This window comes from Balaenoptera borealis (assembly GCF_965194805.1).
Source record: "Balaenoptera borealis genome assembly, chromosome: 17".
In the NCBI taxonomy this organism is placed as follows: Eukaryota; Metazoa; Chordata; class Mammalia; order Artiodactyla; family Balaenopteridae; genus Balaenoptera; species Balaenoptera borealis.
Window position 1 is genome coordinate 72,384,785 of NC_138876.1, and position 14,903 is coordinate 72,399,687.

The 14,903-nt window shown below is 39.3% G+C and overlaps 1 protein-coding gene across 1 annotated transcript in view; it reads right to left on the reverse strand.

Moving 5' to 3' along the window:
- The window catches only part of LOC309615355 (uncharacterized protein), a 282,265-nt gene that overhangs the window by 4,324 nt on the left and 263,038 nt on the right, over positions 1 to 14,903 (reverse strand). The window lies entirely within an intron of this gene.

The following is a 14,903-nucleotide window of genomic DNA, read 5'->3' on the forward strand; positions in this document are numbered from 1 at the left end:
AATAACGAATGAATTCTAAGTCAAGGTAGAGCATCCCTCAAATTAAAAAAAAAAAAAAGAAGAATAGAATAGACATGATTGTATTAAATTAGCTTTTGGAGCTGACATCACAACCACACAAAAGAAGGCAGCTAAAATCATTTACTAATGCTGAATTTTAAAAAAATTATCAAGGACATGGTTTTTCTTCTTCTTAATGAAAACAAACTTTTCTGGACCTTGAATTTACCTTTCATGCAAACTGAGAAGCCTCCCGTGGAGGTGCTATAATGAAGGTAACTTACTCAGTGTTTTCAGGCAATAAGAGTCTTCTTTTATCACTTACCACATCAATAATATTTAAAGGACCCTCTAAAGACATACTTATTAGTAGACAAATGAGGTAATAAGAATTTCTTTTACTTAAGCATGGCTACAGACTGGATTTATCTCCCCAGTATGGGTCATTACCAATGTCATAAGTGTTTCCAGAAAAGTCTTCTGCCATCATTACCAAGTCTTTATTAGCACTTGCAGTGTGGGAAATGTGACAACAGATTTTCTGCTCAAGTCTGGATATTTCTCATCATCCCATAGCCTCAGTGACCCCAGCTCCAAGACCCTCTTTGTGCTTTCCAGATTCTAAAAGGTGTTCACTCTACTTTCTAAGCAAGAATTGTTAGGTCTGTGGTACCATAATCCATTGCACTCAGGAAACACATAGTTTGAAGTTGTGGGTGTCATTGGAATGAAGGAATAAGGATCAGAATTTGGGAAATTTAATCTAACTATTTCTTCATTTGTCTCTAGAATATACCACAAATGGAATTTGTATGATTCCATTCAGGATGGAGTTGAGAAGTGTTTTCAGTTTGGAGTTCAATGTGAAGTTTATTTCAAAGTGACTAAATTAAACCTTCAAATGGCTGCTTTGGGATTTTGATATAAAATAATCTCATTCATTGAAATTTGGTCAATAAAAAGAAAAATCACTTTAACTATCCAAGCTGATTCAAGCCTTGCTGACTCTGTATGTTTGTGTCTTTGCTCAGGGCTGTCTCTCTTAGAAATCCTACTGTTCCACATCTTTGTCTGACCACATCCTGTCTGCTGGGCAAGGCTCATGGTAAATGCCTCCACCTTTCCCAAAGCCTTTCCAGATTGATCTCTTCCTCTTTTAAATATGGTTCAATCCTGTTTGACAGTTATTTGCCTAATTCTCCCTCACCCTGTTACATCATAAAGTCTTTGTGGACAGGCATTGTTTCTTCATCTTTTCCTTCCTCCCAGAATCTAATCACTGAACCTGTCATATAATAGTGATGCAAATACATGGTCAATTGAACTGAAGCAAAAGGATTTGTATTTGAAATGTAGACAGTTTTAAAAATTCAAGAACACAGACTTATGGGGTCCTCATTAGTAAATCTAATTACAGCTCCGGATTCTGATTACACTTATTGGGGTAAAATGTTGACTGTCCTTGTTTGTACTGCTGAAAGAAAGACGTGAAACTGTGTACTCAGGACAGCCAAAGGGAGAAATACCATGGAAATTCCAACCATACGCTAAAGAAGCAGCAGCTCTTGATGGGTATTTCTATAACATTTTTTCCTCAATAAAGCACACCTGAAGGATGTGAAGCTCTCCCATCAGTGGCAGTTGTTGAGTAATGACTCTCAAATGGAGAGACACACACCCTATCAAGGGGCATATCAGATTCACTTTTGTGTTTTTCATTTGTTTCCCATATGCATATGTAGTCCACAGGCACAACTGTAGAGTATATGCTACATTGAATATCATTTTCACACTTTATATCACATAACAAACAATATTACAAGAATCTGGTAATATTGGCTTTGTTCTATTTATTTAGAGTCCAGCACTCTGGTTTCCCATGTTCTGTGTATGAATGTGAAGGAATGAAGTGCAACTAAAATAATTATTCATCACAATATCTTCTTGCACATCAATTTTTTTAACTCCACTTCTTAATTCTGCCTTCTAACCTGTCCTATTGACTGAACTAAGATTTCTCTCTGGGATTTCAATGAATATTCCAATCCTCACTTCTGTAACTTCCTTGGAATATAGTTAAGTCTATGGTTTCTTCTTTGCTTCTTCCATCAATACAAGGTGGTACAGTCATTAAAAGCAGCGTTTGGCAAACTACAGCCTGTGGGCTCAGTCCCACAGCCTGTTTTTGTTTAATAAAGTCTTATTGGAAAAGAGCCAAACCCATTTGATTATGTATTGTCTACAGCTGCTTTTATCCTACAACTGCATGGTTGAGTAGTTGCAAGAAAGACCATATGACCCACGAAACCTAAAATATTTATTTTTCTGATTTTTTACAGAAAAAGTTTCTGAGCTCTAGTTAAGAGCATAGATTCTAGAGACAGGCTGCCTAGGTTCAAATCCCAACTCTACCACTTTTTATTTGCTTTTACTTTTTTAATTTAATTTTATTTATTTTTTTATATAACAGGTTCTTATTAGTCATCCATTTTATACATATCAGTGTATACATGTCAATCCCAATCTCCCAGTTCATCACACCACCACCACCGCCCCCCGCTGCTTTCCCCCCTTGGTGTCCATACGTCTGTTCCCTACATCTGTGTCTCTATTTCTGCCCTGCAAACTGGTTCATCTATACCATTTTCTAGGTTCCACATATATGCGTTAATATATGATCTTTGTTTTTCTCTTTCTGACTTACTTCACTCTGTATGACAGTCTCTAGATGCATCCATGTCTCTACAAATGACCCAATTTCATTCCTTTTTATGGCTGAGTAATATTCCATTGTATATATGTACCACAACTTCTTTATCCATTCGTCTGGTGATGGACACTTAGGTTGCTTCCATGACCTGGCTATTGTAAATAGTGCTGCAGTGAACATTGGGGTGCATGTGTCTTTTTGAATTATGGTTTTCTCAGGGTATATGCCCAGTAGTGGGATTGCTGGGTCATATGGTAATTCTATTTTTAGTTTTTTAAGGAACCTCCATACTGTTCTCCATAGTGGCTGTATCAATTTACATTCCCACCAACAGTGCAAGAGTGTTCCCTTTTCTCCACACCCTCTCCAGCATTTGTTGTCTGTAGCTTTTCTGATGATGCCCATTCTAACTGGTGTGAGGTGATACCTCATTGTAGTAAAGGTAGAAAAAGAGAACATACTGTGTGATTCCATTACATAAAATTCTAGAAAAGCAAACTATAGTGACAGAAAGAAGGTAAATGATTGCTTGAGAAGGGGTGGAGATTGCAATGAATTACAAAGAGGCACAAGAAAACTTTTGGGGTTGGAAATGTGTGTAGTTTTGACTGGAGTCTGGTTTCATGGGTGTATATGTATGTCAGAAGTGGTCAAATTACCCAATCTGTATAGCGGCGGTTTATTTTACTTCGATCATATCTCAAAAAGTTGGGAAGTGTTCCTCAATTAATACTAATTATATACTAACAAATTGGTCTCTTATTCCTTTTTTGGGTGGCAAGGCATTTGGTATTTTTCCCTTTTCCTCTTCTCCTGGAATGTCCTTCACCTCCCAATTTTCATCAATCTTTAACTTAAAAAACTCCATACATTTGATTAATCTTCTTATTTTAGAAACTTTATATTCTACTTCTGCTGTTCTGATATCAATATTTTTCTGATAGTATTTGTAATACTTCTCATTCCACTAGTGGTGAGTGTTTGGTTCCTACTTTAGTGTTTATAGCCTGTTCTGTTAAATCACAGCTTCCTCAATTATGACTTCCTCCAGTCATGTCTCAATGATGTGAACGATGTGGAGAATAATTTTTGCAGACAAGGTGGTATATTTTCCAACCATTGACAAATCTGAGAATACCCCCCCCTTTTTTTTTCATATATGAATGACAAGTTGGAAAGGGAGAGGAAAGGAAAATACATTTAAATATCTACTATATTTTAAGCACTTGAAAAAGCCATTGTCTCATCTATTTCTTCTATCAACCCTGTGAGATAAGTATTATCTCTATTTTACAAGTGAAAAATTGTTAATGCTTGGAAAGATGAAGTATTTTGTTTATATACCTAGTAAATCAAAGAACAAGGGACATGATTTGAACCCTGGTTGTTGTACTCCAACCCCTGCTCTTTCCTCTCCATCACACTTCACCATGATTTGTTTTCACATGTAGAGGCATTGATCGGTCAGTCCTTGCCTTCCTCAGGCCCTCGCAGCATCAGGCACGGATGTCTTCATCCTGCTGACTCAGAACCACTCACAGATCCTCACCAGGCAATCTGTTAGCAGCCTCTCAACTAGAAGAAGCTGCAACAATAATAGCCATCATTCACAGAGCATCTACAGTGCTAGGTATGGTGCGAAGTGTTTTACTATTTAGGTACATACTTTCTGTTTTCCAGATGAAAAAACCGAGACCGCCTATTATCATCTAGGTGGTCGGTGGTAGAGGCAGGATTAGCCTGTGTCTCTGCAACTCCAAAGCCCATGTCTTAACCAACATGTTACTTTGCCTTCATAGAGTCAGTAGCTGGTGTCCGTGGGCACACATATGCCTACCTAATCAAATTCTTATTTTCCATAGTGTTGGCTTATGAAGACTGATTGAATCTCTACCTTGGCTCTCTCATGAGCTCTCAGTTCCTCCTGTTGAGTTTGGAAGTTTACTCTGCATCTCAGCTTGTTTTGCTGAATGTCATGTCTGACCTGCTTTCTTCTTTCCATTGTTTTTCACTGTGCCGTACACCTTCAGCCGTTGACTGGGAGCACTGGATCTGGTACATGTTGCTACCTGCTTGTCTTCTAGTATCTCCACTGGCTAGAATTCTTCTTTCCGTGATATAACTCCCAGATTAGACTAGCTTGAATGTCATGCTGAGACACCATTTGATCTCCACAGCCAAGTTGAGTCTCCTTGCCTTTGTTCTCCATGTAGTCAGTGTACGTGAGAGAAATAAGTTTTCCTGATAATTTGAAGATAAGATGACCCTAGAGCATGACTAGTAATAATGAACCCCAAAGCTATTTAAAGCAGAAATACACATAGATTCTACATGTCAGTGGGTTCACAAGGATGACTGGTCCTAGAGAAATATCAGTACAATTATTTGTATAGTGAAACAAGTTCAATTAAATTGTGCATTGAGAGAGAAAGAGAAAGTAGTAATCTACAAGGTATCTAGGATAGGAAAATCCAACACACAAGAATTTGTCATTGTTTATCCAGCATTAACAAAAGGGGAAAGACAAAAATATCTGGTCATTCCATTGAGGGCTTGAGGTAGTTCATCAGGGTTTACCCCGTCTTGATGAAATTACCCCTGTTGACTATGACACTTCTTTTTCTCCAATTCTAGTTACAGAAAGAACCTTCTGGTTATGAAATTAGACTCTCAAATGTCTTTTAAAAAAAAAAGGTAGTCTAGAGAAGGCAAATACTACAGGCAGCAGCAGAATGTTTCTTTTATTGTACATGGATAAATTGGTGTTCTCACATATATAGAAGAATATACGTCAGTCCTAGGAAGCTGTTTGACTTTAGGTATTGTAACAAAATTGCATTTGAGAAACAACAAGGCAGAGGTTTAGACACTGAGATACCAGTTACTACGGTTACTATATCAAAAGTATTGCCACTTCATGGACTGTCTTCTGAGTGCCTATCCATTTTCCTTCCATTTACTACTCTCTCAGTTCTCTCAACAATGAAAATACAACCCAGTAGAACTCACATTCCTTTCTTCACCATGCATTGCCACTGGGGGCCCTCAATGCTTTGCACTTAGGTCCATGTGAATCATGAAGAAAGTTATGTACGGAGACATGAAAGCACATTCTGTGGATCTAAGATGAAGTATGAATTTAATTTTATTAATAACTAGATTCTAGCTTAAAATGGAATGGCATCTTATTTTGCAGTGTATCTACAGCACTGATTCTCAGATCTCACAGGGCTCTCTTGACCTGGGACTCTTTAAAAACCTCTATTAGAATATTTTTGTACTTGACTCTTCAGAGCTCTTAGTTATAATGGCGATTTAATTTTGTTTCTAGTGTTATATGACAGTGAGAATTATTAGTCTTTAATTTTGACATCATTTCTTCCTTGGAGCAGAAGTTAATCCTCTGAAAGTTTTCTTTCAAACCTCAAACGTAAACGTCGAAAAAGAAAAATAAACGTAAATATTGAGCTAGAGAACTGTAGAGGCTAAGGGCGTCCTCTGGTCCTGCCTTTGACAGAGGCGAGGACTCAGCTGGAGGTATCACTGTGGTCAGTCCTACCCTTCTTCAGGCTGGGTCCATAGTCTGATGCTACAGCCACCTGGCTCTGCTAGCTCCTGGCACCCACTGATTGGCTGAAAACATGAATCCTGGACAATAAATAGCACAGTGCCCTGAGAACTATCTTCAGGCACTACTTAAATGTCACTTTGACTAACTGAACAACTTGACTCAGTGCTATTTGCTTTCTCAGAGGAGAACTGAGCTTAAAGTTTCATACTGCAGTAAAGAAATCATTACCCTTCAAACTCTTTATTCCTCCTAACCCCAAACATCCCAGCCATGGCATCAGCACCCTCGGAACACTCTACCTTCTGACTGATACGGTGTTACCTAGGAAGATTCAAGATTGAGGAGGAGAGAAGGAACAGGGCTGGAGAGTTTCTAACACTGTCTTTCCCTTATTAATTTTGAGATATTTCACTTGCTAAGTCATTTTCATGAACACGAGGAGAAATAGGCCTTGTTGAATGAATAAAAGCCTGTTAATTGAGAGTGTAAATTCTGACAGCATGTCATGGAGTTAAATATTTGAAAATCTGAGTATAAAATAAACATGCCATTTTTCGAGGTTTCTCTTCTTACGGTGTATATAGCTCTACATAGCATTCGTGATGTTGAAATTTATTGATAGTTTGGTCTAGTTTTCAAGGATGTGAACTCCTTAAAGAAGCTCGAGACTGTTTAGATCACTGCTTTATCTCCAAAGATTCACTCAATAAATGTTCATTGAATGAATCACTCTAAAAGGAATATCCTTACAAGGCAAATAATTATAAATATTTAAACAATACCTTATTGCTAGCTTTTAAAGTAATTTCTCAACAGATTTAGTGAATGAGACAAGACTGTTGAACAAATTATAGTATTCAACCTTAATCTTCCCATCCGTAGTGCTCTGTCTTCTTTTTGGGACTGTGTGCACTGATTTGGTAAGCTTTTCCACAGACTTCAACCTTTTGTTAATTTTTGTAAGAAAAAATTGTGGAGCGCGGTTAAAATTTGAATCATGGCATATACTTTAAGAATTCTAGCCTATGAATAACGATTTTCCTATAGTATATTTGTAGTAGTTCTCAGGTTTGGAAATTTTATAAAATTATTTATCTGCTCTTTGTATTAGTATACTATTGACACCATAACACATAGCCACACGAATTTATTCTCTTATAGTTCTGGAGGTCAGAAGCTGGAAATCAGTTTCACTGGGCTGAAGTCAAGGTGCCGCAGGGCTGGTTCCCTCTGGTGTCTCCAGGAGAGAATCCATCCCTGCCTCTTCCAACTTCTGAAGGCTGCCTGCCCTCCTTCCTTCATTTTCAAAGTCAGCAGTGCAGCATCTTGCTTCTGTTATTGCATCACCTTCTCCTGTAGTCAAATCTTCCTCTACCTTCTCTTACAAGAAAACTTAAGTTACATCTACTGCCCACTCCTATAATTCAGGATAAGCTCCGCATCTCAGGATCTTTAATCGCATCTGCCAAGTGCCGTTTGCTATATAAGGTAACAATCACAGCTTCCAGGAATTAGGACCTAGATATTTTGGGGGGGCTGTTGAGGGTCTGTCATCCAGCCTACCTCACCCTTCTCTATTAATTTAATTTCTGTACTGAATCTATGATGCTCTTCTAATAAAAAAGTTTTAAAATATGTAGTAAAACATTTATTTTTATTGATGCTATTCACTACTTTGTGTTTTAAAGAACAAAGTAATTTCAATAACAACACGCTAAATTACATTTTCACAGGAAATGTAAATTTTTATCAAGGTGTCATCTCCAACATACCCTGAATCTGTTCTTAGTGGTGGGACTGTAGAAGGTTGTGGAAGGTCAAAGGGTTGGAGAGTGGGTTAGTTTAGTCAGCGTACTCTTCACACCTCAGAAAACAGCAACAGAAATTGATATTATTTCTTTCTTTCATCTGATACTTCTCCCCTTCTGTTAGCTTTTTTATCCGTGGAAGATGAAAATGTTAAAAACAAAAAACATATGTTTACTCAATTTTACATTCCCACTTGGACCGCAGCATTGTTCTGAAAATGCCACACCTTGTAGAATGTCCTTCTCTCTCTTTCCTAGGCTGGCTCTGCGCCTCTGAAAAGCTCTATCATCTGTCTCCTTCACTGATAGCACTTTCTGAGCCTTCAGAACATACCTGGGGAATGAATCCCTGTCTCGGGAAGCCTCCGTAAACCCCTCCCACATGAGCTCAGCTCACCTGACCCAGTCACCTTCCTGTCACTCATCATCCTGAATCGCAAGTAACTATATTCATTGGTCTACCTTTTCTTCTAGATTGTGTGAACCGTAAGAGTAGAGGCTGTGCCCTTCAGACTGTAATACCTGATGTTCTACCTGGCACAGAGTGGGTGTTCACTAAATGTGCGTGAATAAGTAAAGGCTCATTCAGTAACTATGCTGACTGAATGAAATTTCATTTACCGATGAGTTTCCTAATTTCACTAACTTTTCTAACATTGCAACTTTTGACACCTGCACATTCCATAGAGTGTGAAGTGTAGTAAGAAAATGGGGAGTTTCTCATTTGTCAATGTTGATATTATAAAAACATAAATCTGTAAACTATTTTATATGTTTTGGGGGTGGGACCATATGGATCACATCATGCATGAATTTGTGGTTCTGTCCAAATGGGGTAGTCAAGATGGAACAAATATGTGTCATTATCTCTCTGCAAACAGTATCAGCCTGTCACACAGATTCCACCTAAGAACTCTGACCAAGGAACTATTTTTACATAAGGGTACTGCAGTTACATCTGTTATCACACATAGCTAAATAAAATTTTACTTCCAATGAAATCACTTATTGTTTAATGCTTTGGTAGCTAAACCAATAAATATACTTTAAAATAATCCTCGCAGAGTCTCCAAATACCGGGACTATGAGTGACTACAGAAATCATTGATTTTACTGTGTGTGTGTTATTTTTAAGATGAGGACACTATGCCGATAGGAAATTGATTTGCCCCCAAAACATAGAGTCACACCTGGAACTAGAATCCAGTCCTCCTGCCTAGTTAGTCTATTGCCATCTCTACTACACCATAATAAAGTCATTTAAACAAAGTTTTCAGAAATCATTAGGCCTTCCCAAATTCTGAACCAGATATAGAATTTGCATTATTCTCCACCTCGTGGTGAGAAGCCATGAAAAGGACACCAGGTTGGGATCACACAACTTGGGTACATGGGTGGAGGTTCTGCGTTGCAGCCTACAGAATTCACCCTAGCCAACAGAGGTGGAAAGGGAGGAAGTTCCCCCAAAACATTGTAAAGCAGCCCCTATGTGGCAGCTGCTGCCCCTGCCATGCTGCAGAATCAGGACTCCGCCTCTGCCTTGAACAGGAAGCTGCTGAATTAGAAAACTGCTTAACAAATCAGGAAGTTGCCACCACGACTGCTGGCTCCCAAATCCTGCTGCTTCTGTCACAGTCTGGTGCCCCCAAAATGGAAGCCCTGCACCCTGCCTCTCTCTCTGTGCAACTCACATCTCACACACGTGCATCCGAATGGCAGTGCCTAAATCCTGCGCAGAACCCTCGCTTCCACAAAGGAGTCTGGGAAATGGTGTTCTCAGCATCAGAGAGAGACCCGCTAGAGTGGCTGGTGAGTGAGCCAATCCCCGGCACCCAGCACACTGGTTTTCTTCTTTCTTGGATATTCACGGGACAAATTTAACCTCTCTAAGCCCCAAATAAGACAATGGATGTGAAAGCAGTTTGTTGTAAAAGATGCAGAATGCCAGTCATTTAGTATTATTCTCCATGCTATTTGTACCCTCCTAGTTATTCCTCCCTCTGTTTAGCTTATGTGGAGTTCTAGTAGGATGAAATACAACTATCTTACTAGAATACCACTCTTTTATCCAATCCCTGAATATATCTGCCCATGAAAATAGTACCAAAGGGAATGGGGAATATGATATCTTTAGCTTGGACTTATTTCCATGGCTAAGTTTAGAAAAGTGTTTTAATGAGTGTTCTTGTTAGCAGGCTATAGCTTAATGCCATTTGGCTCTCCCTGAAGACTCTTCTAAAATTATTCCTGATCTTGAGACTTATTTTACTTTAAAGTAAGCTGGCATGCTCTGAGTCTTCAGCTGGTTCATTAATTGCCTGGTCCTCACCTTAGAAAACCTAATTGGTGTCCTTTAGCAAAATTTTGGCTTATTAAGAATATTTTAAGACCACATTGAGGATCTAACTTGCCGGCCTGGGGAAACAGACCCTCCATATGGACACACCATTTTCTAGTGGTCTGGGCTGTTTTGTGCCCTCTCTGATGGTCCATCTTGATCTCAGGTTGCTGCCCTTTCTTCACACCTGCCTTCCACCCCCTCCCCACAGTCTTTGCCATGACCTCCCTCAATTATTTTTATTTCTAGGGCTATGTAAAATAAAAATGTCAAGTACATCCCTATATACGCTCTTTAAATTCTCTTGGATAATGAGCCATCGTTCTTGTAAGTGAGAAAGATAATCACTGATTCATTTTGTGGGGAAAACATGACACAAATTAATTTTCAGCATTGGCAGGTATTTGTACTTAACACTTCTCTGTGCTTAAAATAATACTTCTTGCCATTTGAAAAATGTATTCAACATCATAATTTGTAAATATTGCTTGTAAGGATTATAAAACTTCCTGTAAAATGTAGGTTATCTCAACTGTGATTGCACAGCGATAATCTGAACGCTTTCTGATGGTGCTCTGGCCCTTGGACTGTCTCACTGGCCTTCCACTCCCATGTGTATAAAACGAGAGGAGCTTCATGTCTAACGTTCTAACAGGCTATGAATCAATGAATATTTAGGTACCCAGTTAAATGCGATGGCTCTTGCAGACCTCACCAATCCATCCCTAGATGAGGATGTTAGGATGGAGGACTACAGAGGGCATGAGTAAACCCTCTTTTCTCTCTTTCTCCTCCTTCTCCTCTGCCCTCCTTCCCTGCACTAATAGATTTTAAGGTGAAAAAGGTAGACCCTGAAGGGTGGTCTTTCTTTACACGATCAGAGCAGGAGGTGGGCAGGGCCGTTAAGAGGTGAGAGTGGAATTGTTTTTGAGTCTTAACTTTTCCTTAAAGCAAGTCACAGGACATACCTCACCAGAACATGTCAGCAGGGCGAGTTTACACTTTCTTCCTTAGCCTGGTAGCTCATCACGAGCAGTTACATATTCAAATGAATCTGTCAGGGACAAGAATCTGGTGCTTGAGTTCCTACTCGGCCGATGACATTGATTTGTGAGCATAATGCTCGACTGCGGGATGTGTGACAGATAAATTTTATCAAAATTAAGGCACAATTAAACATTTCATCTTCCTAATTACTGGCTGTAGATTCAGCCTGATGACCATGTGCTGTAAGGAATCAGCGACCATTACACATTTTAATGGAGCACAGCTGTCTTACAGCTTGGTAATATTTGCACAGTGCCACAGAACTGTAATTTATGATAAAAAGAAAAAATGTGTATTGGCGCTTTTTTGCCAAAATAGATTAAGGATTCATATACTTTAATGAGATTTGGACCTAGTCTTGGATTATCGTTATAAATGATTTATGTGCATGTTGGTGGACCCCTGGAGTTCAGAGTTGATTTGTGTTTGGGTCTACCAATATGGAATTCAATATTTATTCTTGAGCCAATATCTATCACTTTCCCCCTTTTCTCTTTCTTGTGTGTCTTGCATTTCTTTTGCCTCTCACAAAGAAGGACAGATGGGAAGGGAAACAAAGCAAAAAGGCAATGGCAGCAAGGGCCTTGTTGAAAAAAAACTGTAGCTTCCTTAAACCTCATGGGGAGCAAGTTTAGGGAAGGGAGGAGATGCTGCTCGCGGCAGGAGCAGAGGCAGCCCGTGGGCCCCGCTTCGCCAGCCCCGGCCTTCGGTGCAGCCACGAAACTCCACGCCCGCGGGGGCAGATGGACCCACAGGGAGCAAGGCTGACTGTGGAAATGGCCTTTGCTCTTCTGAGAACGGGGATGACTGACAGTTAAACTCTCCTCCTCTGTTTCTTCATTTGTAGAATGGGGTGGCGGGGGGGGGAAAGACTCGTTTCACCCCATTAACTGGAATTCATAACAGTACAATTGAGGATGATTATCAGTTATTTATAATTATAAAAGGCAACGTGGCAGAGCTGCATCTCACTACTACTGTAAGGGCTTCTGGGCTGTGAATTTGACACCACTTGCTGTTAATCACTGTTGGTATATGTCTCTTTATCATCATTCTTACTGAAAAAAAAAAAACACTTAAAAGTGCATATACTTGTGAATGAACTGCTTTCAACAGATTGGTCACCAGTAGGGTCATGAGTAGTCCAAAAATGTACGTGGAAAGTGTACGTAAACTGTCTGTGCCTGGTGCATACTTGTTGTTAATAAATTGGGGAGTGAATGTAACGTGTTATATCTGCTTAGTAATTATTATGATGATTAAATTTGTCCAGGCACATTGATGCCATCATCTCCAATCCTCCTGATATGAAAAAGATGCCTATCTCTTCAGAAATATGTCTTTTCAGAAAGCACACTGTGGAGGAGAGAAAAAGGCGAGATACCAGAATCTACATGAATCTGCTCAATTTAGGTGTTAACTTGCCTACTGAAAACAGAGAACATATCCTAATGAATTCAGAAGGCCTAAATATATATCTGCAACAGGGAAAGAAGAGCCCATCTTTTGATCATCCCGATCTTCTCCAGGCTTGATTTATTCCGGCGCTCAGATGCTGGAATGTTTCGTACTGTACCAGGTTGCATGTGCTTGTACACTAATTCTCAATTGCCGTATGCAGTTTGTGACAGCCATCTGCTTCGACCTCCCTTTGAGTTCTTTCTCCCACTCAGCCCAGCTGAAGTAAAAATATGGACAGAAACAACTTCTGGGAGATGAAAAAGTTAACAGGAGAGTGAAAGTTACGCTGTGGGTCTGCCTTTCGCACGGATGTGCTCCTGCACGTATGCTCCACTTATCAAATATTTGAAGTGCAAAGCCTGACACTTAGCAGAAAGCTGTAAGAAATGCCATGTTTCCTCTGACAGTCTTGGCTGTGGAGGAAAGGTAATAATAAAATATGTACATCTAGCACACATGCCAACGCTGGGCCCACTGGTGCTACTCCAGCACCTAGACTCACAGTATGTAGCCCCTTGTCACTTACCAGAGGGCGGGGGCGGGGGGGGGGGGCTCGGGAGTGGGCGGTGCACGGGAGGGGGACGGAGGAAGAGATAGGCGAGCAGATCTGAAAATGCCTGAAAAAATCAACACCACATTTTGGAGTTTGATTTGGAAAGGAGGGTTGATGTATATCTCCTAAAAATTATTGACTTGGAATATAGGAGAAAGAACCCCCATAATTACGGAGCTCGGATCTCATATCTTTGTGCATGGAGCATGAAGAGAGAAAACAGGGAGAGGTGTCTAGGAATTTTAAAAACAGACATTAAGTTTGTGTATTTGTGTTTGACAGAGAGATTTTTTAAAAGCGCTTGAGTTACAGAAAACATACCACTGTCATGGAAGTGGTTGTATTTATTGTAAGTCATCAAATCAAAGGCACCACCAATTATATCAGACCTGATCTCATGAATGCTGAAATGTAAAATAATCATGTCTTAAAATCAATGAAGAATCAGTGAAGAGCAATCTATCTATTTATCATCTATCATCTATCTATCTATCTATCATCTATCCATCATCTCTTTCTGTCATCTATCTGTATCTATATACTACATCTAATCTGTATCTGTATCTCCTAAAGTGATCAAAGGGTCAAAGTATGGTATCTAGACCTTTCATACCATGACCATGTGTCTAACTATACAAACAAAAGAAAAACGACTTTGGGAGCATAAGAAGAATGGATGATATGGGACATTTATGGGAGAAGAAGAAGGAAAGAAAAAATAACAGGAGGATGAGAGAGGAGGAAAGAAAAAGCTGGATATGTAGAGAGAAGACTGGAAGAGCATCTGGAGTAAGGCTGGTATATTCAGAAGACTGCCATCATAGCCTCTGTCTTCCCAAATCATTAATATGTCTACAGGAAAAGCACAAAGCGAGACCATGGGATGAAATTGGCAGATAAAGAAAAAAGAAATGTCTTGGATATAGCGCTGATGAGTTTCAGATGGAATCAAATATAAAGCCTGGTGAATCATTACTAAAATGGGCAGAATACAAGTTCAGTGTGTTCTTGTGCCGTCTGAACCACCAGATTCTGTCTAATTATAATTGATCAATTCTTAAAGCCACAAGTCATACAAATTTGTTTGTTTCATTTTACCTTTCCCTTTAAATGTAGTGTTTTATCAGAAGAATTGCAGTAAAACTATATCAGAATCAGATTGTATGGCCAGAATACATTACCTTACAATTATTGAGAGCATTTTAGAATCCTTTTAAGAAATCCAGAGGTTATAGTTAATGATCAATTATGTAATGGTTAAGAGCATGGACTTTAGAATCAGACTGGGTTAAAATTCAGATAGAGTTTTGCCTCTGCCATTTATTAGCTTATGAACTTAAGCCTCAGTTTCTCTATTTGTGAAATGACTAAAAAGAGCACCTACCTTATTGTTCTTAGGATAAAGTGAGAAATGT